Raw genomic sequence first — 27,317 nt, 5'->3', positions numbered from 1 at the left:
TGGCTGCGGGATATTTCTGAGTATTAGGATATTTTTCAAGTGTTGGCAAATATAGAACTGTGTGGGTTTCCTTGCTTTCAAATATTGTTTGGTACCAAAATTTATTTTGCGCACCACACTATCATGATCGTTGCGGTGACAGCACCTACGTCACATCCTCATCTTATGCACGTAGGACTTCTTGGATCGCATCATGTGAAAATACTGAGAGTAGATTTGGACATGTCCGATTCAATGAAATCAAGGACACAGTTGGTTCAGTAAGGTGTTTATTTTTATCGTCCGAAGCATTTATTCCGGACGGTGTACGAGTTTCAAAAGACGTCATGATTCGTTTTCTGTAAACAAAAAAAAAATGCCAGTGGTTATTCAATGCTCAAGGTTGGACACAATGGGGAGGCTTTATGCCCCGTAATTAACAACAAAAGAGAAAAGAAAAATATCAGAAATGTATGGAGGTTAACAAGACTAAGTCCAGTTTGCTACTCAACGCGGGGGAGAGGGTAATGAAAGAGAAAAGGAGAAAGAGAGGAGAAAATACACATTGCGTATAACACGCACACCGCACACAAAGTTCAGGTTTTATAGGCGGTCACCCAGTGGCGTAGTCCTCAAAAATTGTAGAAGGGCTCGTGCGGCTTTCTGAGCTGAAGTACGTGAAAACTACGCTTCCAAGCTGTTCTCCAGAGTAAAGGGTCGATCATGCAGCTTCCTTAGGGCACACTGTAGAGTCTGGCAATCTTCTTCAAAGTCTCCACAATGACGGAGGACATAGTCGAGAGTTTCTACACAATGGCAGTTATCACAGTTGGGGGAGTCAGCCATACGAATGCGGTGACCTAATAAATTGGTGAAGGCAAAGCCGACTCACAACAATACAGGATTGTAGCGTCCCAAGGCAAAGTATTTGATGACAGCTGTAATTAAAGGAATGAAGCCAGGTTCTGTGTTGCGTCGAGTAGAATTTAGTAGAAGATTCCAATGCATAAGTGTAGTACTATGCGCGATGCGGCGAAGTTCTTTTGCAGCATCAACCTTTGACAGGGGTATGAGCAGTGTGGTTGCTCCATATTGGGTACAACGAGCAGCGTTGTCGACGAGGTGGTTACTACCAATCCTACAGGGACCAGGCGCCATTGAAAGATTATGTCATCTCATTTGTTAGTGGCGCGATGACAGATTTTATTGATTTGAGATACCATCTGATAGTAGTTCTGGCGTCGTAGACTTTTCATACATTTAAGGGCCGCCTTGGAGTAGCAGAAAATAGCCCATTTAGCAGGGGATTCTCGCATAACAAATATGATAGCGGTTTGAGGGGCGGCAAGCTCGGAGTCCATATGTGTTGTGACGGGTGGAGTTTCAAACTTGACAATGCTTGACTGAAATGAAATCACAACAGTGCCCGTCCAACTTCCCGACATTGCACCGTCCGTATAGATATGAGTTCGGTTTTCAAATTTTATATGCAGAAGGTCTAATGAGATCTAATTGAGGGCTGCAGATGACAGGCTAGCCTTTTCGGTTATCCTCAGGACTTCAAGGTGTACAGGGGGTCTTTGCAGGCACCTCTCCGGGCAAAGTGATGTGATTGCGGGTGAGAACTTCCTGGGGATAAAATGCCGCTTAGCCGCCACCACTCTAAAGAACACTGCCTTCGGTCTTTTCGGTAGCAGGCTAGCAAGGTGGTGGTTAGGCAGTCTGAATATATGGCGAATGTGCGCCCGGAGTATGTCGACTGTTATATAGGTCGTAATCGGGTGGTCTTTGGCAATGGCGATAGTTGTGACCGTGTTTGCACACCTAGACAATCCCAAGCATGTGCGAAGAACTTGGCCTTCAATGTTTTGCAGGAGCCGGATGTTGGTTTTTCCGGCATTTGAAAGCATGGGTGTGCTATACTAAAAATACCCCCCTCTCTACAGTTCGAGCATGGCTGACATGGACGTTTCCCAAGTTTTACCGGCTAGAAATTTTATTATATGGGTGGTAGAGCTGAGCCTATTCAAGTGCGCGATGTGAGCATTCCACGAAAGATCTCTTTCAATAATGATGCCCACAAATTGATGACGTCTCGTATACGAAATTCTGATATTCTCGATGGAAACAGGATACCAGAACATCACCTTGCGAGTGAATGCAACTAAGGCGAGTTTCTCGGAGGAAATTCTTAGCCCTTGAGCACGGAGATACTTCGACGTTGTTATCGCTGCTTTTTGAAGCCTTGCCCGCACTTGGGGTCACGTCACTGCTGAAGCCTAGATGCAGATATCGGCGTACACAGAAAGGTTGACTGATCGAGGCAGAACTAGGGCATTCCCAATAATTGTGAGGTTAAACAAATTAGGGCTGTGGGACGGCACGACAGTTGTAATGGTTGATGGTGCTGCCTTTTGCAGTCCGCATAAAAAATGTTTCTTCAATAAGTAGCTCTGAATTCATTTAAACATTCTTCCATCGATTCCACTAATTTCAAAGGCATCGAGAATGGTCTCGTGCATTATGTTGTCGTGGACTCCTTTCCTGTCGGGGAACATAGTAACGAATATGCGCGTGAGGGATTTCTGTTATTGGACTGAGGTCAGAAAGTCGATGACATTGTATATAGAAAAACGGCCTTGTCAAAAACCAGTCACAGCTTCTGGATATATATTGTAGCGCTCAATGTACCATTTGAGGCGTGTGAGGACCATTCTTCCTATTACTTTTCTCACACATCTGGACAGCGCAATAGGTCAGAATATCTCGAGGTCAAACGGCAATTTTCCAGGCTTGAGGATTGGTACTAAACGGCTGGATTTACACCTATCAGGAATAACGCCATCAGTCCATAACTGGTTGTAGCATTCCATAAGTGGGTCCCGGCCCCGTTCTCCAAGATGGCAGAACGCAGAATACGTGATGCCATCCGGCGAACGTTACCATGAACCCCTGCAAGTGGCTAGGTACGCGACCAGTTCCCGAGTGAGAAACGCACATTTAGTTCAGGGACGCGCGCTAGAAGAGCATCGCCAAGAACCTCATCACTAATGGTGACCACATCACCCGCTATTCTCACGCAGAAATCTTCGGTAATGTCACCTTTAAGGTGGCCTTGCTGGGCACCCAGTGTGCTGAAGGGATGTCGTTGTTATGGATACGACCCAAGGTCTGTACCGCTCGGCGTATAAGGAACATCGGTTTGCGAGGATCGAGTGATTCTCAAAATTTCCTCCACCGTTGGCCCTCCAGCTTCTCCATTCGCCGTTGGATTTTCTTTTGTAAAGGTCGAGCATATCTGAGTTCATGTATTGAATTAGTGCACATGTACCTCCCCTCGAGCCACCTCCGAATTGTATGTAATGGCTCAAGTACCACATGAAAGTCTGTGCACTTTGATGTGGGCGTAGTGGTGCTCTTAACCACTTCCATAGCATTTTCAATTACCTCCTCCAGGCCGAAAGTGACACCTTGACATGCCTCATCCACCTTCGTCATACACATTGACCAATTGACTTTTCTGTAAACTGAATAAGAGGAATTTCCAAAACTTGTGAACTTCAATTACGTTGAAATATGGTTACTACCATGACTCTCAGTATTTCTGACCCATCGTCAGCTTTAGAGAGTTGCTGTGACACCAGCGACAAATCCAAACAACTGCTGTAACTAAAATTACTTATTTATGTTGAACTGCCGTCATTCATAATGTGAATATCGTGGCGTGAGGCGAAGTGAGCAAGTTTGCGGCCGCTAAAATCAACTTTGGTGCTACCCCAAAAAACATGATGAGCATTGAAATCCTCAGTGAAAATTCAGGCACCAGGCGTAGTTGTCAAGATGTCATGCAGTCTTTCATCGTAGAACTAAACAAACGGAGAGGTGTAAGCTCCAATAAACCTGAAGGCTACCTCCTGTTTTGTCACGCGGAGGTACACGTATTGATTTCCGTTGTGGGGCTGCACCAACTGCGGAATGTAGGTTAGATCTGAGTGAATATATTGCCACGAACGAAATTACAGACAGCGACGAATTGCCGTCTTGCTCGCCCCCCGACCAGGAAGCAAAAGCCCTGTTTTTGCTCTACTTCCAAGCGATGTCATGCTACCGTTATGGCTCATACCCATTACCTATGACATTATTCCTTCTCCATGAAAAGCATCGTCTCGATGCTGGTGATGAGCGTTGAAAAAAATGAGAAAGAAAAGGCGCTACCATGGAATCTAACAACTACGTCGTAAGGCAAAATAAATGGGGTGGTGTCAAAGAAGTACTCAATAAAGAAAGAAGTTAGGACACAACACAATCAAAAAGAAACAAAAGTGACAAAAATAGTTATTGCACGGTAAGTCAGTCCACGTTAGATTGGTGAGGCGAGAAATGTGGCTTCAGCCTTGACACATGCACCACATCACTTTGTGGAAACCGACGGAAACGTCTTGAGGTGCCCTCAGGGAGAACTTCGTATGTAACGTCACTGAGTCGCCGTAGAATTTGTACGGGCCGAAGTAGCGCCGCAGCAACTTTTCAGAGTGACCACGCTGTCGGATAGGTGTCCACACCCAAACATCATCGCTTGGTTGGAAGAAAACCTCTCGGTGTGTATGATTGTATCGGCGTGCGTCGGCAGTTTGGCGAGCATAAATATGGTGTCGGGCGAGTTTACGGGCCTCCTCGGCGCGTTGAGCGAACAAGGCAGCGTCCGCGTTGAACATGCAAAGGTTGTTAGGAAGGAGCATTGCGTCGAGCATTTTAGTGACCTCTCGACCATGAACTAAGCGAAATGGGGTGAAACCTGTACTCTCTTGGACTGCTGTATTGTAAGCGAAAGTTACGTAAGGGAGTATATCATCCCAGTTCTTGTGATCAACGGCCACATTCTTTGACAGCATATCTGCAATGGTCTTGTTCAACCGTTCAGTGAGTCCGTTTGTTTGGGGTGATAACCCGTGGTTTTCCGATGTTCTGTACCACTTAGTCTTAGCACTTCTTGAACCATCTCTGCGGTGAAAGCTGTACCACGATCAGTAATTATCACAGCTGGTGCTCTGTGACGAAGTACGATGCTGGTGGCGAAAAAGTGGGCGATTTGGGCTGCGGTAGCTCTGGGCAGCGCCTTTGTTTCGCTTTAACGCGTTAAATTATCGGTGGCAACCACAATCCACAGGTTTCCAGACGAAGACGTGGGAAACAATCGGAGCAAGTCAATGCCAATTTGATGAAACGGTGTTTTCGGCGTGGCTATAGGCTTTAGTAGTCCTGCTGGTCGGACACGTGGAGTCTTATGGCTTTGGTAGTGGCGGCATATGCTGACGTACTGCTTGAATGTCTTCGCGAGGCGTGGCCAGTAGTATGACCGGCAACTTCTTTACAATTTGCGCGTGTAGCCAAGGTGTCCGCATGATAGTTCGTCGTGACAAGCATGTAAAATATCGCCCCGAAGCGAGGTCGGCGCAACCAGTAGGTAAGTAACCTGGGTATGGTCGAAATTTTTTTTATAGAGGACTCCATTCCTGATGCAGAACGAGGCAAGGGAATGTGCAAAATTTCGAGGAAGGCTGCGTTTTCGGCCTTTGAGGTAGTCAATCAGTGGGCTTAGCTCACTGCCATCGCGTTGTTGTTGAGCCAAGTCGGTTGCTGATGTAGAGGAAAGGAATGTATCATCCTCTTGAACGTCTGCGTTAGTACTTCCAGTTGGCGCACGTGATAGACAGTCAGTATGTGTGTTTGCGTCCTGACTTGTGAATGACCGCAACGTCAAATTCTTGTAGTCGAAGGATCCACCGTGCTAGACGACCGGAAGGATCTTTGAGGTTGATGAGCAAGCATAAAGAATGGTGGTCGCTAACTACCCTGAATGGTCGACCGTACAAATAAGGGCGAAACTTTGTTATAACCCAAACAACGGCTAAGCAATCTTTTTCTGTTGCAGAGTAGTTTTTCTCTGCGGGTGATAGTGTTCGACTTGCATAGGCAATAACACATTCTACGCGATTTTGCCATTGAACCAATACAGCTCCAAGTTCGACATTGCTGGCATCCATGTGTAGCTCTGTGGCAGCGTTGTCGTCAAAGAGACCGAGTACAGGTGGGGCTTGAAGATGGTTTCGTAGCGTGTCAAAGGCGTGATGCTGATTATGACCCCAAACAAACGGTACGCCGTCTTTTGCAAGTTCATTTAGTGGTTCAGCGATTTTAGAAAAGTCTTTGATGAAGCGTTTGCAATATGCGCACAGTCCCAGAAATCGGCGGATATCGCGCTTGTTTGTTGGAATAGGAACTGCGGCAACAGCTTTCGTTTTCTCAGGTTCTTGGTGTATAAACCGGCGTGGCTGACAACGTGACCAAGAAATTTCAGTTCCTCGAAAGCAAAGTGGCATTTCTCAGGTTTGAGAGAAAGTCCAGCTGTTCGAATTGCCTGAAGAACTGCCTGTAAGCGCTGGATGTGCTGCTCAAACGTGTCCGAGAAGACGACCGCATCGTCAAGGTAGACAAAACACGATTGCCATTTTAGCCCAGAAAGAACCATGTCCATCATTCCTTGAAAAGTAGCTGGCGCCAAGCCTAAGCAGAAGGGAAGGACGTTGAACTTGTAGAGTGTGTCAGGAGTAATGAAGGCGGTCTTTTCGCGGTCACACTCATCAACAGAAATTTGCCAATACCAGCTGCGTAGATCCATCGAAGAAAAGTAAAGAGCGTTGCGAATGTGGTCCAGCGAGTCATCTATTCGTGGTAAAGGATAAACGTCTTTCTTAGTGATCTTATTCAACTTTTGGTTGTCGACGCAAAATCGCAGGGTACCATCTTTTTCTTTACTAACACAACAGGGGACGCCCAAGGACTGGTCAATGGCTGGATGATATTGTCCTTGAGCGTATGCTGGACCTGTTGGCGTATAACGTCTTATTATTTTTGAGAGACTTTGTAGGCGTGCTGTCGAAAGGGTCTCTTGGTAGGCTCGGTGATGATACGATGCTTGGCAAGCGGTGTTTGGTTCACTTTTGAAGTCGTAGCGCAGCAGTCCCAAAATAAGTCTAGTAGCTTCAAGAGACGTTCCCGTTGTACGAATGGTAGACCCTGGTTTACGTCGAGAGTGCTTGCGAATGTCATGGCGGAATCGTCGCACGACAAAAGAGCAGGTAATGTTGAGGGCCCCGGTACGTCGGCAATATCTTCAAAGTATGCAGTCGCGGTGTGTTTGGTAAGGTGGCGATACTCCTCGCTGAAATTCGTCACTATTAGGCAAGCCTGCTTCCTCTTGTGCTGAACAATGCCTCGGGCAACGAAGATTTGTTGTGCAAAAACTAGAAACAAATTTCCTTCTGCGATTACAGCGTTGGAGACGTCTTAGTCACCTTCAACGTTGATAAAGAGGCTTCTGCGGGGAGGCATAGTATGAAATTCGGAGAATACACGTAGGGCAGCCTTCGATAACTGGGTGTTTCTAGGTTCAGGATGAAGCGGGTCCTCGAACGATGCCTGCAAGTCTCGTAGGTCAATAATTGAACCGTGTTCGCGAAGAAAGTCCAGTCCCAGAATGAGTGGATGGGAGCACACAGGCAATACGAGGAAAGATTCTGTGAACGTCGAAGCATGCACTAGAACACGGGCTGTGCACATTCCAGTCGGCGTGACGAGGTGACCCCCTGCCGTGCGCAACGGGGGTCCTTGCCAAAGAGAAGTTACATTCCTCATTTGGGATGCCAGGGCGCTGCTCATAACCGAATAATCGGTGCCGGTGTCGACAAGGGTGTGACGACGTGATTATCGACGTGTACGTTGATGTCGGCGGAAACAGTCTTATGACTTTCGGAAACGACTGGAAAGTCAGAACGGTCTTCGTCGGGTCTTCGCGTCGAAGGAGGCTCTTTGACAGTTCAATGGGACGCGGCTTCACCCCCAGGAGCCGCGGTCTCTAGTTTCCCCTATGGGGACTCGGTGACCGGCCTCTGCATTGAGCATAAAATGACGAGGAAATGCTAGGTGACGTGGGGCAGCGAGGTAATGGTGCTCGTGATTGGGGGCGTTACCCAATGCGAGGAGCTTGCTGACCCGTAAGGTACGCTTCGGTGTCGCGGGGACGCTCACCGTAACGCGGGCACCGCACATCAGGGTGAAAGCCACGGAGACCAAGTTGGCGGTACTGGCAATCGCGGTAGATGTGACCCGCTTCGCCAGAGTGATAGCAGAGTGGACTGTTATCTGACGTACGCGACACGTTGGCCTTTGTGGCGTTCTGCAGCGATCCAGACGGCTGATAAGTTTGTGCCCTCGGAAACCTTGAGGCAAGTAGCGGAGTCGAAGAGGTGCCCTGGAATCGATAGCTAGCCTGATCCATTTCCGCATGATGGAATCAGGAGCATGTGGTGCAGGAGATCGCAGAGCCACCGCATAAGTCAGCACAGGGGCCTCAGGTCTTGTTGGCGCGAGTGGGGTGACCACCTGTCAGATCTCGTTTCGGATTAGGTCTGCTAGAGCATTTACGGGTGGTTGCGGGGTCCCGCTGCTTGAAGTTGGCGAAGCTCGTCCCGCACGACGCTTCTTATGAACCCTGCGAGGGCATGCCTCTCGCTGTCAGCCCCGATAGAGCATGCAGCAGTGGTCACGTCGTGGCGTTCATACTGTGAAGACCGATGTTGGAAAGCACGCTCCATTGTGGTTGCCTCATTTATGAACTCAGCCACAGTCGTAGGTAGATTGCGCACGAGTACGGCGAAGAGCTGCTCTTTTACCCCACGCATTAAATGCCGCACCTTCTTTTCCTCGGACATTGCAGGGTCGGCACACTTGAAGAGCCGAAGCATGTCCTCGACAAACATCGAAACTCTCTCATTAGGTCGTTGGTTCCGAGACGAGATGGCCTGCTCCGCTCTCTCTTTCCTTTCAGTGCTGCGGTACGCATCACGAAACTGTCGGCTGAACTCTTGCTACGTCGCAAAGAAACCATCGTGATTCTCATACCACGTTTTGGCAGAGTCTTCTATCGCAAAGTAAACTCTCCACAGCTTGCGAGCTTCATCCGATTCATTGATGTTGGCAACTCGATCGAAGTGGTCAAGCCAGTCATCAACATCCTCATAATTGTCTCAATAAAATGAGCGTGGTGATTGCGGCGCATGAAAAACATGCGGGAGAAAAGAATAGGCGTCGTTGGTTTGACTCACCTGGTTGGTAGTCGAAGTTGCCATTTCATCTTGAGGGAGAGGACCGTATACGGGAGATAGTCCTCGCAGGCGGCGACTGCTTCTTGCCGTGGGAGCTGTAGCTGTCTCCGAGTAGCTCGGTGTGTCGGCTGAAAATCTGAGCCGAGGCGCATTTACCCAGCACCTCCACCAGTGCCACGAACGAAGTAACAGACAGCGACGAATCAACGTCTTGGTCGCCCCCAGACCAGGAAGCAAAATCCTCTTCTTTCTCTATTTCCAAGCGATGTCACGCTACCGTTATGGCTCATACCCATTACCTGTAACAATATAAAATTACTTCGCTGGGTTCACAACAAGTAGATGAGGTGATGGATTCGTACCCAGAGAGCTTGATTGCTTGTGATAGGCTTGGTTCGTATAGTACTATTGTAGGCAATTTATTGCAAAAAACATACCAGCAAAAACAGGAAATCCATGATTTTAGTCCTCTGGCATTCTACTAGAAAACCGTCGCACTACGCACCTCATCGCGGAATGAAGGCGGCGGACGAGCCATTGTGTCTACGCAAGGTTGGCAAGCACTGGACTCAAAGCATCCAGTACTTGCACTGCGCATCGTGCTGTTGGGGCGTTTATGTCACCTACAAGGATTTTTATTGCATCGATGAGAGACTTGATCATCGTCAAAAATTTATGTTCACGCCCTAGAGGCTCATCTGGGCGAGATGCAGAGCGTGGTGCTACCGGTGCACTTTGCACCTTATCCACAGTAGTTATTCGTGGAAGGGAGGGTCATGCTTTTTCCACAATCTACTTTTCGCGTGTAGTATTCGCAGTGCACGTGTTGTTTTTTGCGGCGTTGCTAACGATGTAGATTCCACCGAAAAGGGCTTTGCTACAAGCATGCTGCGGTACGTAGACTTTCTTGGTGAGCGTCTACAACGTAAACAATGTCGCCTGACTTCAGCAGCTGCTTTCCAGTGAGTCAAATGGTCCCAGACCATTTTCTGCAAAACCGAAATTTCTTGCCTTATTTTCGAACACTTCTTTGAAGAGATGTCATGGGGTCCTTGGCAATTCGGGCAGTGTTAAGATGCAGCCTTACAATGTTCGGCCAAATGTGTTGACCCGCAACGGGAACATGTTGCAGAATTTCCACAGATGGCGCTCACATCACCAAATTTCGGACATTTTCGGCACTGAGGCGGCTTACGAACAAAGGTTCGCAGAGCACGTCTAAAATTACCCACCTTACATGTGATGGCAGACTATCACTCTTAAAATCAATATTCATGCATCGGGACTTTCCGAAAGTCCAAACACTGTTTCTGCCGACATTACCGTACACATCGATAATCACGTCGTCACTGCACTCGTTGACACCGGTGCCGATTATCCTGTTTTGAGCAGTGCCCTGGCATCCACACTGAGACAAGTAACTTACCCTTGGCAATAACTCCCGTGGCACACTGCAGGTAGCCACCTCGTCACGCCAACTGGGATGTGCATGGTCCACGTTCCAGACTGTGCTTCGATGTTCACAGGGGTTTTGCTCGTATTACCTGCGTGCTCCCGTCCGCTCATCCTGGAACTGGATTTTCTTCGCGAATACAAAGTAATCATTGACTTATGAGACTTGCAGGTGTCGTTCGAGGGCCTGTTACATCCTCAACTTGAGCACACCAACTTATCGAAGGCTACCCTAGGTGTATCCTCCGAATATGTTACTCTGCCTCCCCGCAGCGGCTTCTTTGCTAGCGTTAATTGCGACCAAGACATCTTCGATGCTGTAATTGTGGAAGAAAATTTGTCAATATTTTTCGCACAACAAATCTGAGTTGCCTGAGGTATTGTTAAGCACAGGAAGAGGCAGGCTTGCCATCTAACAAAATATCGCCATCTTACAGATACACTCCGATCGCATACCTTGAGGATATTGCCGACATCCTTGGCTCCTCAACATTAGCTTGCCTTTTGTCGTGTGACATTTCCGCCATGACATTCACGAGCACTCTCGACTATAACCAAGGTCCATCGTCAGCACAACGGGAACGTCTTTTGGAAATACTCGCCTCATTTCGGGACTGCTTCGCTACAACATCAAAAGGGAACCAAACACCACTGGCCAAGCATCGTATCATCACCGAGCCTATCGAGTGACCCGTTCGACAAAACGCCCACAGAGTCTCGCAAAGAGAACAAGACGTTAACATAAACAAGTTCAGTACATGCTCAAAGACGATGTCATACAACCATCGACCAGTCCCTTGGTGTATCGTGTTGTATTATAAAGAAAAAAAATTGGCGTCTCCCACGTATAGTGGGAATCGTTGATATGCGAAGCACGAACGAGAAAGTTTATATGTCACTTTAAAATCAGCACAGTGTTACAAGGTGTGAGTAAATGATGCCGTACATGTCTTCCATGTCATGAGTATCATGTTTGTATGTGTTGTTTAGCTTCGTCATCTACTCACGTCACGTGATACCAAATTTATTATATGTGGAGCTAGCAAACCTACCGCGAGCACGCTATGAACGTGGTATGTTGTCATGTTTTCACATGACACACAGGTCAGGGTTAGGATATTTTCACCAGTCATATACTTTTGTCATTCCATGATGTCACGTAGCACCAAATTTGTATATGTGGAGCTAGCAAAACGGCCGCGATCGCATCATGAAGGGCCCGATATACTTCAATGTAGGGTTGACGCGCGTGCACGCTGGGCCCAGCGGCGCTACGTTAGCCAAACACGAGCTTTCTATAGTCTGACAATAGGCGCGACCGGTGCGACCAGCGTCCATCGGCGCTGCTGCTGCTGAAAAACATTTATTTACAGATGTTATTTACAGGGAGGGTGGGAACGGTCCTTAAGGGGCCGCCCCGTACAAACACTAGGTGGGCTCCCTCTTACGGGAGCCCATTGGTGTTGGCCGCGGCCCGGGCACGCTCGACCAGGGCCCGTTGGGCCGTCAGGTCAGAGCAGCCGAGCAGGGCTGCCTCCCAGTTCTCCCGCGAAGGGTTGGGTAGTGGGGTAACGTTTGGGGTTTTTTGGCATTCCCAGACCATGTGGAAAATGTCAGAGGAATTTTCCTCACAATGCGGGCACTTCCCCGTGCATGCGGGGTCAAAGTGTTTTATGATTGCCGGGCACAATAGAGTTTTAGTGTAAAGGCGAAGGAGGATTCGCTCCTCCGCCTTCGTGAGGGCCTTACAGGGTTTTGGATAGACGTTATGGCCGGATTGATAAAATTGTGTGATCTCCTTAAAGGTGTAGGCAGGATTGGGTTCGAGTTCCGGATCGGTAGGGGACGAGGATGGTGCCCGGAGAGTGAGCGCTCGGGCAGCGGCATCGGCCGTCTCATTACCATCGAGGCCCGTGTGAGCCGGAGCCCATATGATCGTTCGGTGCGCGGGGGCACCTAGGTAGCTGCTATTCTGCAATATTTTATAAGCACGGTACGGAATGTATCCCTGTTCATTATTGCGACAGGCACCCCTTGAGTCGGTGATGATGACCCTCGAGTCCTGATCTGCGGCGGCTTGTGCGATGGCGATCTCCTCCGCGTGCGTAATGTTATGTGCACGGAATGTGAGTCCGTTTACAACGGTGTTTTGGTGGACGACCGCAGCCGTATACCAACCACCGTGGTGCGGGCCGGAGGCGTCCACATAGAATACCCCGAATTTGTGGCCGTAGTGTCGAGCCAAGGGTTCCGTTTGCGCGAGGCGTCGGCCAGTGTAGTCGTCTCGGGTCATGTTAGCCGGAAGAGGGCGCACGTGCAAGGAGTATCGCCAAACTTCTGGAATACGTACGCGCTCTTTCGTGTGTATTGAGTGATTGATGTGTAGCCAGGCAAGGAGGCGGCGACCCGACGGTGTTTTAGAGAGTCTAGTATATTGGTTTGTCAAGTGCGCCTCTCTCAGCTCCTCGAAGGTGTTCACCATTCCCAAGCCCAAAAGGCGCTGGTTAGAGGTGCTGACAGGAAGGTCGTGGGCGCGCTTGTAGATTTTGCGGAGAATGACTTCGAGTGCATTCTCGTCGGATTTGCGTAGGTGGAGGTATGGAGCCGAGTACAGGACTTGGCTGGTTACGAATGCATGTGCCAGCCGCAAGGCATCTTTGCATCGTAACCCCCCGCGCTTGTTGGAAACCCGGCGGACCATCCGGCCCACCTGGTCCCCCACCTTACGCAATTTGGCCAATGTTGTGTCTGCTCTTGGATTTTTGTGTGTAAAAAGCCCCAGTACTCTAATCTCATCGCGTTCGGGTATTGGTCCACTGTGAAGGGAGAGGTCGATCTTTGTGGTGCACTTTGGTGAGGGGCGTATGTGCACGAATTCCGATTTGGACGGGGAGCACTGAAGGCCGCAGCGACGGGCATAGTCATCCACGATGTCCGCCGCTTGCTGCAGGCTTGCCTCCATGTCTCCTGCCGAGCCGTGTGACGCCCATATGGTGATGTCGTCGGCGTACAGCGCATGCTGTATGCCTTCGACTTTCGCCAGCTGAGCGGGGAGTCTCATCATTGCCATATTGAATAGGAGGAGCGAGAGGACCGCTCCCTGCGGAGTCCCTCTCGTGCCTAATCGGTAAGGGCCGTGTTCAATGTCCTGAATCTGAATGTATGATTGTCGGTCAGTGAGGAATTGTTTAATATAGTTGAAAGTGTTTTGGCTGCAATTTACCTGTGAGAGATGTGTTAGAATAATTTCGTGGAACACGTTATCAAAGGCCCCCTTCAGATCCAAAGCGAGCACAACTTTGTCATTCAGGGGATACTCGACTGGATCGAGGATCTCATGGTCGAGCTGAAGCAAGACATCTTGCGTGGACCGGTGTGGGCGGAACCCGAACATGGTGTCTGCAAATGCATTTTTGCTCTCCAGGAACGCGGACAACCTGTCGCGCACCATCGTCTCCATTAATTTTCCCACACAAGAAGTAAGGAAGATGGGGCGGAGGTAGTCCGCGTTAATGGCTTTGCCCGCTTTGGGTATGAAGGTGACCAGGGCGGTCTTCCACTCAATTGGTAGGCTTGTTTTCCCGATCCAAATGGAATTGATGTAGGCAAGGAGCATGGTGTAGGCCAAGTCAGGAAGATTGGCAAGTAATTTCACGGTAAGTTTATCCCTTCCCGGTGCCGTTCCTCGCCTCATTTTTGCTAGGGCTGCCTTCAGGTCGTGTAACTGGAACAGTTGATCCAGCTCCGCGTTCTCGGTACCTGCATACGAGTACGCCGGCTCTTGGGAGTCCTGCTGAGTGCATAGATAGTGGTCTCGGAGTTTACATGCCAATTTGGCTGTGTCTCCGTCGAAGCTGTGAAATGCTCGTTGCAGATGCTTTTGTGTCTCTGTTCGAGTTTGGGTCGGATCAATCAAGGCGCCGAAGAGGCGCCAGGTACTCCGGCTGGACATTTGTCGAGCGGCCGTGTTGCAACGGTCCTCCCAGTTAGAGTCAGCGAGCTGGGCCGCGTACTCTGCTGCTCGCTGGGTGAGCTCAGCGATGCGAATTTTGAGCTTTCGGTTGTGTTTTTGCCGGCGCCATCGGCAGACGAGGCTGCGCCGGGCCTCCCAGAGGTGAAGGAGATGGTTATCCACCGCCGGAGTCGCCTCGGAGAGTTTAATTTGCGTTTCTGTGGAGCGTAATGAGGAAACCAGTTGCTGGGACCAAGCATGGTATCCTTGCTCCTCAATGGGTGTCGAATTGGCGTATATTTGCCGAAACTTCGTGTAATCGGGTAATTTTGCCTCTCCGTAGGGTCTTGCCAAAGGGTATGTGCGAATGGTGGTGTTGAGTATGCAGTGGTCGCTGCCGAGGGTCTCTTCAGTGTTGACCCAATCCGCATACTGAATGTTTTTTGTGAGGGTAAGGTCCGGACATGTGTCCCGGGTCACGGAGTTACCCACGCGACTTGGATATGCAGGGTCGGAGTGAAGAGTTAGGCCCAGCTTGGACATAAGTTCCGCCAATTTACGTCCATGTTTGCTCTTCACGTGCATACCCCCAGAGTGTGCTGGGGGCATTAAAATCACCCACAATCACCAGAGGGTCCCTGCCCGCAGCCTTTAAAGCGCGGCTAAAAAGGTCTGCGAATGTAATGTTGCTTAGTTTCGGTAAACAATAAATGTTTAGCACGTGCAGTGGCGGGTCCTGTTTACGCAGCGGAAGGAGTGTCAACATCACGTACGAGAAAGCTGGCTTAAGGTCGAGATCAACTAGGTTGGCCGTATAATTTTTGTGCACGCAGATGCAAGAGAAAGGGTCCTGCTGAAACGTAGTATAGTTTGTGAGTGTGGCAGCACTCCCTGGCTCTTGGAGGGCTACCACAGCAGGAAGGTTTTGAAATGCTGCGAGGAAAAGCCGGAGGTTTGCGCGCTTAGTGTGAGCCTTAAAGCCCCGACAATTCCACTGGGTGATTTGGATGGGAGTGGCTGTATTGGATCGTTGGGACTTCCGAATTCTAAGGGTGCCCACCATGGTCAGTGGAGTTAACGAGCGATTGCAGTGGCGGTGCTCCCGAGCCAGCACTCGCGGGGAGGGGGGTGTCCTCAATTCCGGAGGCGGAGCAGCTGTCATCATCCTCAAATTTGATCTGTCGTCGAAGCGTTTTAAGGTACCGGCCGGACACGTCCTTAATTGGGCCGGCTCGTTTGGTGAAACGCGCAACTTGTTGGGCTATCAGGGTAGGGATAGTTTCTGTCATTTTAGCAATGGCGGCGTTTACAGCCGCTGAGATTTGGGTTTCGAGGACAGTTATACGGCTGTCCATACGGACCTCAAGGGTGTTCACACGTGCCTCGAGTGCGGCAACCGCGTCTGCCGCCCCGCCCCGGTCTCACCCTCCATTACCTCTACTGCGGGGGGGAGGAGGAGGGGAGACTAGTTGGGTCTGTTTGGCCTCGGCTTCCGCTAGTCTTTTCTGTAACGCTTCGATTTGTGCCTGAAGTTTGGCAATAATATTTTGGTCGGCGTTACGCGATGAAGAGGGGATGATAGGGGGGGATGAGGAGGCAGCTCTACCCGTACCACCCACCTGCTTTCCGTATTTTACGGCGTTGGCCCATGGTCCGGCTTCGCCGCATGGTTGCGCCGTCGGCTGCTTTTCGGTTCCTCCAGTAGGGGAAGCGGGCTTGTCTGTCTTGGCGACTTCCCGGCGTGGTGGCTCACTGGGAGTCTGATCTTTGCGTCGTTTCTTGGACGCCCTTTTTGACTTTCTGCCCTGTTGTGCGGCCACCTTGGAATTACGGTACTTGGCCGTACATGCTCGAGAGTTTGTGGCGTGTGCTCCACCGCACACAGAACATACGGGTACACATTCATGAGGGGCCCGCACCCCCTCCTGCACAAGCGGAACCTGCTGTCCACACAGGCCACACGTATCCGGTCGTGGGTTGGGACAAGTGTCCATCCGATGGCCGACGACACCGCACTTGCCGCAGGCCGAGATCGTCCGGTAGTAGGGTTTGACGGGGATCAGCATTGCGTCGTAGTGAACAAAGCGTGGCTTCTCCTTGCCGGCGAAGGTTACACGCGCCTTGTTCGATGTGCCAAATTTACGCACCTCGACGATAGTGCCTGACCTCCAGCGTACGCTCTCTCGGAACGTCTCCGTCGTATCTGTGTTGCGGACTGCGATAACTCCGTGGCAGACATTGCTACCATCTTGTCGCAGGTACCCGTTGAGCAGAACCTGCCTGTGCTCGATGTTTACCGCGAAGTCCCCGATCATTTTGTCCGCCGTGTCAGGGTCCGGGGTGTAAATCACGATCAAATTTTGTTCTCTCGATGGAATAACTGTCAGCGTCTCAGCTCGCTTGGGCCCGAGGTATGCCTTAAACGCAGTCCCGTACCAGTTCTCTGAGAAAGCATCATGCAATGAGATGCACTCTCGTGGCTTTGCGACTATTACATAGTCGTCCGGACTCGGTTTCGGAAACGGGCGAGGCTTCCATTTGGTGAGAAACTTGCCCTTACGTCCCACAGCGCGCGAAGCGGGAGGCTGCGTCTTGTCAGCTGGCGTGCCGGATGCCGAAGCAGCGGCGGACGACGCCTTCTTGGCGTTGGCTTGCGAGCGGCGTTCCACCGCGTCGTTGAGAGCTTGGCTTCGAAGCGCGCGATGATGTAGGACGTGCTGCGCTTCGGCTCCGCTGATTTTCGGCTGGAACCACGGGCAACTTCACAGTACCCCGTCAAGACCAACATCAATCGTTTCGGCAACTCACAGGCAACACGTGGATACCAGTGTCATCCAGGTGGGCCCGTTTTTGACAACTTTACGGCCGATCATCACGCGACCACGTTGGCGACGCCGTTAGGCCAAACGGCGACGCCAACGCCCGGCGGCGTGGGACCGGCTTTCCGAGACAACATGGACGCTACTCTCATGCAGCGTGGATACGACCCGTGTGCCATGACGTGGGAAACGATTACGATTTCCATCGGCGCGGCCCGACGGTTACCGGCGCGAAATGCAATTTCGAGCCGATGCATCACTCAGATAACACTGCGTCTCCCTCTTTTCGTGACAGAAAGACGCCGGGCACGCTGAAACGCGCATGCGTCAAAGCAACGCAGCGCGGTGTGCGCCTGCGATTATAAGGCAGGACCGGTGCCTGGCGTGGCAACGCCGGTGCGACCAGACAAAATGAACGCCGGTGAGCGCGCGCACTGTGTCACGTCGAATTGTATTGGCGCCTTTACTGTGGCATGTAGTCATGTTCTCACATGAAACACATCTCATGATTATCATGTTTGCACCAGTCACACACTTTTGTCATTTATTGACGTCACGTAATACCAAACTTGGCATATGTAAAACTAGCGAAACTGCCGCTAGTGCATTATGAAAGTGGCATGTAGCCATGTTACATGATACGCATGTCGTGAATATAATGTTTGTATGTGTTGTATAACTATGTCGTCCAATTGCGTTAAGTAATACCAAGTTTGGTGAATGTGAATATATTGAATTATCCGCGAGCCCATCATGAGCGTAGAATGTAGTCATGTTGTTACATGACACGCATCACATGTTTATTATGTTTGCACCAGTCACATGCTTTCGTCATCCCTTCACGTACTGTAATGCCAGACTTGGTATATGTTACGCTAGCGAATCGACTGCGACCGCATCATGAGCTTCGCATGTAGTCATGTTGTCACGTGACACGCGTCTCATGATTTTCATGTTAGGGTCTGTCCCTTGTAATTGCAATGCAATCATGTTATACCATATCAGGTTTGAAACATTCCATGTGAACGAATTCCCCACAAGAGCTGCAAGACAATGAAATATAAATCATGACGTTCATGACATTCGTCATGCTTTCCATGTTATAACTAGGTAAATTTGTTCTTCATACAATCATGTTATGCCATACCTAGTTTGAATATCGATACCGTTATCCAAACGGTCAGGAGGGCTAAAAGTCGTAAGCAGCTAGATAGATAGATAGATAGGATAGAATAGATAGATAGATAGATAGATAGATAGATAGATAGATAGATAGATAGATAGATAGATAGATAGATAGATAGATAGATAGATAGATACGCGCGAAATCACCGAAGTTCACTAAGAAATGATTTTGCGTCGACTACGAAAAGTTGAATAAAATCACGAAGAAAGATGAGTACCTTTTACAACGAATAGATGACTCACTGGACCGTATTCAGAATGCTTGTTACTTTTCTTCCATGAATCTACGCAGCGGGTATTCGGAAATTCCGTCGATGAGTGTGACCAGGCAAAGACCAACTTCATTACTCCTGACAGACTCTATGAGTCTAAAGTCTTTCCTTTCGGCTTATGCTTGGCGCCAGCTATTTTTAAATATTGATGGACACGATTCTTTCAGGGCTAAAATGGCAATCATGTCTCGTCTAGCTCGACGATGTGGTCGTCTTCTCGAACACGTTTGAGCAACATGTCCAGCGCTTACAGGCAGTTTTTCAGGTGATTCGAACAACTGGACTTTCTCTCGAACCTGAAAAATTTCATATTTCCTTCGAGGAATTCAAGTTTCTTAGTCGCATTGTGAGCCATGCCGGTATACACCCAGACGCTGAGAAAACGAACGCTATTGCCGCATTTTCTGTCCCAATGAACAAGCGCGATCTCCGCTGATTTCGGGACTGTGCGCATATTACAGACGCTTTGTCAAAGGTTTTTAAAGCCACTCAATCTCTCAAAGAAGTTACAAAAAACGGGGTACCATTTGTTTGGGGTAAGGATCAGCGTCACATGCCTTTGACACTCTACGCAATCATCTCCAAGCCCCTCCAAACTACACACGGATGCCAGCAACGTCGGACTTGGAGCTGTACCGACTCAATGGCAAATTGATGTAGAGCGCGTGATTGCCTATGCAAGTCGAACATCATCATCCACAGAGAAAAACTACACTGCAACAGAAAAAGAGCGTTTTGCCGTTGTTTGGGCTATAACGAAGTTTCGGCTTTACTTGTACGGTCACCCATTCTGAGTAGTTAGCGGCCATCATTCATTAGGCTGGCTCGCTAACCTCAAAGATTTTTCGGGTCATCAAGCACGTTGGAGCCTTCGGTCGCAAGAATTTTACACTAGAATCATTCACGAGTCAGGACACAAACACACCGCTGCTCATTGTTTCTCACGTGCACCAATCGGAATTACGAACGCTGATGTTGAAGAGGACGTTACATTCCTTTCCTTTGTATCAGCAACCTAATTGCTTCAACAACAACGAGACGACATGGAGCTATTCCTGCTTATTGACTACCTCGAAGGCCACAAAACAGTCTTCCTAAAAATTTCGCACGCTCACTCATCTCGTTCTGCATCAGGGATGGAGTCCTCTATAAGAACTTTGACCATACGCAAGCTACTTACCTACTGGTAGCGCCGACCTCAATTCGTGATGATATTTTACATGCTGGTCATGAAGAATTATCCGGAAAGCTTGGCTACATGCGCACCTTGGAAAGAATGTGCTGCTCCAACTACTGGCCATGCCTCGCGTAGACAGACAAACAGTACGTCCGCACATGCCGCGGCTGCCAACGCCGTACGACTCCATCTGTCCGACCAGCAGAACTATTACCGCCTATCACCACACCGAAAACACCATTCTATCAAATCGGCATAGGCTTGTTCTGATCGTTTTTTACGTCTTCGTCTGGAAATTGGTGGATTGTGCTCACCACCGATTACTTAACGCGTTACAGCGAAACAAGGCCCGGCCCAAAGCTACCGGAGCTGAAATCGCCCAGTTTTTTGCCACCAGCATCGTCCGCCGTCACGGAACATCACTCGTTCGTATAACCCCCTTTTTATCGTAGAACCGCTTTCACCGCAGAGATGCTTCAAAAAGTGCTGAGACTTAGTGGTACCGAACATCGGAAAACCACTGGTTATCACCCCTAAACAAATGGACTCACTGAACGGCTGAACAAGACTACTGCAGATATGCTGTCAAAGAATGTGGCCGTTGATCACAAGAACTGGGATGATATACTCCCTTACGTAACTTTCGCTTACAATACAGCAGTCCAAGAGAGTACAGGTTTCACCCCATTTCGCTTAGTTCATTGTCGAGAGGTCACTACAATGCTCGATGCAATGCTCCTTCCTAACAACCTGTGCATGGTCAACGCGGACGCTTCCTTGTTCGCTCAACGCGCTGAGAGGGCCCGTCAACTCGCCCGACGCCATATTCAGGCTCGCCAAACTGCCGACGCACGCTGCTGCAACCTTCGACACTGGGAGGTTACCTTCCAACCAGGCGATGAAGTTTGAGTGTGGACCTCCGTCCGACAGTGTGACCACTCTGAAAATTTGCTGCGGTGCTACTTCGGCCCGTACAAGGTTCTACACTGACTCAGTAAAGAAACGTACGAAGTTCTCCCAGAGGGCACCTCAAGGCATTGCCGTCGGCTTTCACAAAGTAATGTGTTGCATGTTTCAAAGCTCAAGCCATATTTCTCGCATCGTCAATCGAACGTAGACTGACTTTTAATGTCATGACTACTTGTTTTCTTTTTTTTCATGACTTTTTATGTGTTTTGTGTCCTAGCTTTTTTTTATTGAGTACTTCTGTGACAGCAGCTCATTCTTCTTGCCTTACGACGCAGTTGTTGATTCTACGGTAGCGTCTTTTCTTTTTTTTTAAGTTTTTTCAACGCTCATAATCAGCATCGAGACGATGCTTCTTGAAGAGAGGGAATATTTCATATGAAAATGGGTATTAGCCATTCACTGTGGCGTGAACTGTTTGAAAGTGGAGGAAGAAGAGATCGTTGCGTCTTGGACTGGTTCTTGGCAAGCGTCAACTCCTGGCCGTCTCTGCTATTTCGCTCATGGCGATATTTAGAACTACGAGATAAAAAATTGGGGAACCCTTAAGCTTCGCCTTTAATAGTTCAACACGATAGTGGAATCTGACCCCTAGTGCGCCCTTAAACCACTAAGTGCATACTTATTATTAAGTTTTGTTACACACTCCGCACACACACACACGTACACGTGCACACACAAACGTGCGCACGTGCAAGCGCGGCGTATCTGTAAAGGTACAGGTTTCCGATCAATTCCCCAGAACATTTATTACAACTTCAAGAAAATACTGTACAGTGATATAGTCATGTGGTTCTATATTATGAACTGCGTATCGGAGTGACTCTTGCATACATAAATGGTCACGTTCTGTCGTCCGTTTTGCGTTAGCTATATGGCAATCTTTCGACTTGTTCTTCTGGAGTCGTCCTCCGGCAAAACGCAACAAGCATCGCCTTATGGTTGGTGAAATGGCAACTGCAGCACTTCAATTCTTCAATGGTGTCTTGAGAACGAAAAGCTAAATTTATTTAAGTGTTGCGGTTTGTTGAAATGGCATTTATTTGAAGGGGCATGAAGAGTCCTACAGTGCCTCACAGATAACAGTACAATATCTAGCGCTTGCTGTTTGTTTGATGAACACCTCTAAAGAGGCATGATATGTTTTCCGCTAGATGAACATAGTTGTCCATTTTTGGAGCTATTTAAAAATTCCTGTGTGTTTTCGCGGCGATGGCTGCACTATCCGGCTTATGTAGTTTTATGGCCTCTCCGATGCGCCTACAAATCGACGAATGGGTTCGTTTCCGTTGTGACACCTGTCGAACAAAATGCGTTAAGGAGACTCCTTACACTACATGTTATTTACGTAGTGTTCTTTCCCGAAGCAGCCGCAAGTAACATCGTGGCTTCTTGGTGAGACACCTGCTTTCCACGCGAACGGCCTGGGTTTTATCCTCAATTTGAACGAAGATTTTATTCTTTATTCTATTTGCAGCTTGCTCGATTTTTCGCTTACGGACGCTTTTTCGTTCACAAACAACGGGTGCCGACGCCGACGGTGGAATTTCTGCGTCACGAGCCCTCTAACGCTATCGCGTTAAAGTTTTTTTGTTAACCAGCACGAAGTACTCTTTGTTTATTCTGTCATATCACTCCAATTGTTTTTATTATGAGGTTTACCATATAACATAAAAATGCGTGGAAAGACGGGACAAAAAGAATAACTGATCAGAAAAAGGATTGCATGCGTAACGTATGCGTCATGTGCATCGTGTCAAGAAGTGAATGACTGATTGATTTATACGTTAGGTTTAACGTCCCAAAACAACCTTGGGCCGGATTCACAAAACTCACTTACGAATACATTTTTGCGCAAGATAACTTTTGTTGCGTAAGTCGATTCACGAAACGAAAAAACGTCGTAAGAGGCCATCGTTGTCACATCGGCCGCTGCAAATAAAGCGCGCTGTGACGGCCCGGGAACATGTCAGCGATGGTGATGCAGTTGCTATATTTGCTTACGTCACCGAAAAGTGCTCGTAAGTGGATTCACGAAGCGAAATTTTGCGTAAAAACAGCATGGCTGAGAGAAAATCCTAAGAGTGGTCCAGACCACTCTTAGGAACAATGTGGCTACTTAGAACCTGCTGCCGCGGCGGTATACTTTGGTGCCCTGGCTGGTTTTTAGTTAATTCACGCCCATTAAGGGCTGCCAGATGGCTGCTGGTGCGTTTTTATTTCTTTCAGCGCTTTGAGCTTCGCGTGTTGTTTCCCTTGTACGCAGTGGATGATGTTGACAATCACCATCGTCCAATAAGTTCGAAGTCGCAGTAATTGGATAATTCTATTGGGCGTCAATGGCATAAAACTACGCATGTAAAGATTTGTGGTTGGATGAAAACCAATGTGATACGTGAATGGTCGGTGCATTCGAACGCGGCATGGCATAGGATCAACCTTATTTGTTATGTTGTTGTGTTGCACCCCATCTCATTCAATTAAAAGTGCGACTCCAGATCCTTGCCTCATTGGTGGAAAATACCACCAAAGAGGTTAATGGGAGCTCATTCTTTTCACGCTATTGGAAATAAAAATGAGAGGAATTTTTCAGTGAGTGGTTCATAAAGTTTGTGCTCTAGTGTACTTTCATTGGCTCTAACTGTCCAATGGTTGCGATCTCTGAAATACAGCTGTCGATACACCTTGCGACGATCTGGAACAAAGCGTACTTTGTAAACCAAAGCGTATTAGGGGTGCGCGTGATTACGCATGGAACTACAAACAAATCATGCATCTTCACCTTCACTGTTCAGACACCGATATGGTCGTGATAATATGGCAAGCAATCGGAATGAAATGACCCTAGTAACTTTGTATGACACCGAAAATATGCAAATCCTCACGATTATGGAGCAAACCTTGGCTGAATTCAACCCTGCGTCAATTACCAGCCATTTAACTTGGCGCACGAACATCATTCAAAGGTAAAGCGAGCCACCGACATGTATTTTGTGCGACGCAGCGACCACTTGACCTGAGAATAATAGCGTTGCGAAGGCGAATCCCCTGTCGCATGCTCTGATCGAAGCAGACGACAAACGCGAGCAGACGACGGCTTGGCCGACAGGCACAGCTTGTGATCGGTTGTGAAGCAATATCCTCTACATCAGCTCACTCCGTGACGTTGCCAAAACACTTCTTTCATCTGGCACGCCTGCCCTGTTCGTCATATCACCCCCTTCGCACATAAGAGAAATTTTTTTCACGCCGTGAAAATAGTGCAAGTACTTTCTAAGAGCTTTCTTATGTGCTGCGCAGTTAATGAAAACAACATGGCGTCGTAAACAGAATATCGGTCGGTGCGACTTTCAGCAAACGCTTCTCGCACGAGTTACTTCAGCGTTTGACCGGATGTGTTGTGATTACAGCAGCTCTTTCGATGCGTGTAAGCAGCGCGGAAAGCTGTGGCAATGCAATGGTGTACGGTGAAGCGCAGCGAAGCCTGTGCGTCGGTGTGGTTATCAAGCGGGGATCGGCGTCGATGTATCGACGGCAACTAGCTCTCGAGAAGCCTGCAATGTGTGTTTGTGTGCTGGTAACAGTTCGTTCGCTTGACTTTCCAGTCTGTCAGTTGGGTGCTGTGCGACATTTTGGATTGACAGCGTTTTGACACGTTACTTGAGTGACCCCAAGTACGTACGGAAACGTATGAACTACGCGCTCGGTTCTTGCTTCGCCACTAGTTAGCCCGTACGCTTCTATTTACTTGAGAGCAATGTACTGTTCGGGAGTGAAACGATGTTCGTTGTGAACAGTGGTGCTGTGTTGACGTTCCAAGACTTGTGAACAAGTTGTGCTCGTGTGACCGAAAATTGAAAGACAGCGTTGATAACTGTTTTGCCCTGCGAAGTTGTGATGGGGCAGCTTGGCGCTTTTGTTTGTTAAGTCGTCACTTCTCCTTTTTGTGATAACCATAGTCCTAGCGCTGTGATGTGATGAACCAAAACTGCGAGATGCTACATTCTGTTGTGCATCGTGTTACTTTGGAAGCGCGCCTAGACTGTTCTTCGGTAACAACTTGAGAGTTCTATGTGGCAGCGAGAGCCCGTGAACGTCAAGCTTCCCTCCAGCCTCCAAAAAAAGCAAAGATTTCACCGGTGCCTTGCTTTGGATGAAGTTGTAGGCCAATATCGCCTAACTACAGTTTTCGAGTTCGTCTGGCTATCGTTTTGCACGGCACTAGAGCCTTGACAACAGCCGGTCATGGCCAGTTCTTACACTTTATCAATGAACGTGCACGCCTGGCCAGCCCTTCATTGCTGTCATTGGCAGCTTGCAGTCTGCAGATGCTCTTTGCCTGTTGGCCGTACTTGGTTCCTCATGACACCGACGGCTACTAAATGCTGCCATCGGTGAGTTCACCTTGCAGAACTAAATTTCACCGGTACTATAATTCACGCAGTTCAATAACGTGTGCAAGTTTTTAAGCCCATCAGATGTAATGTTTCTCTATGGTAAGTTGAAGCATAAAAAATTTACTACTACTGTTATATACATACATATATTATGGAGCAAATACATAAAAAGTTTTTTGTGATTTGATACAAGTGAGCTCTTGTTTGATTATGAGGTTGGGCCTGTCGATTGACCACGTTTGATAGTTGGAAAGTTAATGTGAATTCATTTTTCAGGAGCCAGGTTGCACTTGAAAAATTTATGTTATTTTGGAAAATTAGTTCTATAGACGATTACCACTGTGGTAGTACTATACTTCAGTAGGACATATATATATTGCGGTACATAAATTTTACATGAGGCTTCAGTTTATTTCAAAGTGATTATAGCAGATTTTGGTCACTTTAACGAAGTGATAGCTTCCTCAAATAAGAATTAGAAGTGAGTGCTTTTAATGATTGTTTTTATATATCTCGTTTTTCGCTCTTCACAGATCGCAGAGATTGGTTTGTTAAGGTCCTGTGATGCATCGGTTGCACATTCTGTCACATCAATCCTCATCATTACTTGGAGCACCTGTACAAAAATAGGAAGGACACGTTCTCCCTAACTATGCAAGCCTATGTCACTGCTGGGACTGTTATCATTCAGCGGATGTGGCGTGGAAGCATGCATGGCAGCCTCATCTGGAAGGACCGCGGTCTGCTTGGGAGCTTCGAGGGCACAAAGCTGCCTAACGGCTGGCTGCAAGGTTAGTTTTTCTTTAATACATACGATTACGTGAACGCCACTTACTGTGCACAAATTGAAAACCCAAGCATGGTTGCTTTCAGTGGATACCTGTAATATTCTTACACATAATTCTTTTTCAACATTTATAGAACTAAATTGCAAGATAATGGAGAATGTTGAAAGCTGAAAGCCTGCAGCTTATGAATGAAACTCCAATAATCTGAGACTCAAAAGCTTGTGCTTTGAAATGAGCACAAATACTTTGATTTTTTATTGAGCTCTCGAGCTTGTGACTCCCTCTGTGGATCAAGTGCTCTGGAAGGAAATAGCAAGTGGGTGAAAATTGCCTGGCTGTTCACAACTTGCAAGGAGAAAGACCTATTGAAGAAGCCTCAGATGACATAGGGCCAATAACTGCATCTTTTACCTAATGTAGCTTTTTCTCTCTCAGTGCTGTTGCTTGTGTTTCAGCCGAACATGTTTACCACGACTGCATAGTGATATATATTTTTCTACAAATTGTACCTGACCTAAGTATGCATTGTTGATCTCTAAAGGTTACGTTCAGTGTGTTTGAAAGCCATGGCTTCTCATTTCTCTGTCTTTGGCTAGCCTGTTTCAGCAGCAGAGCGATGCAGCTAGCACACATGCAATCCAAGTCATGGAGCGCTCCTTTGGTGTTCTGTGCAGGACGCAGCATATCCATCCGGCAAGGCACTTGTATAACATTCATGGTGAGTGTTATTGACACCTGTAGGAGCCCGTTGTGTTTGTTGCGTATGATTATTTCCCCTGATTAAGTGCAATTTTGAAAGGTTTTCATCATTTAGAATAATAGATGTCAGCAACAAGCACACTTATAATCCACAAGTTCTTTGTGTCTTCTAGACTGCCCATTTGCTCCTATACGCAGTACGGTGAGCTGGCTATGTTAGACAGCCTTAAAGTTATGAACATTGGCTGTTGTGTTGTAATGCAGTGTAACTTGTGTTTCTTAGTGAACTTATTTGTGGTCTGCTTCTCGCACCTAGTGTAAAGTCAAAATAGAAGAAACTTTATTGGCTTTTTACGTCTGGCAGAAGTTTCATGCCTTCATCTATAACATTGTAGTTTTGCTCTTGTATCATATTAAATATATTTTCAGTCTTCACTGTTTGTGTGTGTGTGTGTTGAGGCTTGTCA

At 48.1% G+C, this 27,317-nt stretch overlaps 1 long non-coding RNA gene across 1 annotated transcript in view; it reads right to left on the bottom strand.

The window, feature by feature from the left end:
• Nucleotides 1-256: 256 nt before the first annotated feature.
• LOC142793522 (uncharacterized) overlaps nucleotides 257-27,317 on the bottom strand; it is a 40,100-nt gene continuing 13,039 nt past the window's right edge. Inside the window, exon 3 of the long non-coding RNA XR_012891603.1 lies at nucleotides 257-338. This is a non-coding gene — a long non-coding RNA (uncharacterized LOC142793522). The remainder of the gene's footprint in view (nucleotides 339-27,317) is intronic.

Source organism: Rhipicephalus microplus, unplaced genomic scaffold (assembly GCF_043290135.1).
Source record: "Rhipicephalus microplus isolate Deutch F79 unplaced genomic scaffold, USDA_Rmic scaffold_305, whole genome shotgun sequence".
Classification (NCBI taxonomy): Eukaryota; Metazoa; Arthropoda; class Arachnida; order Ixodida; family Ixodidae; genus Rhipicephalus; species Rhipicephalus microplus.
The sequence above is the reverse complement of the archived record's forward strand: the minus strand, read 5'-3'. Positions and strand labels throughout refer to the sequence as shown.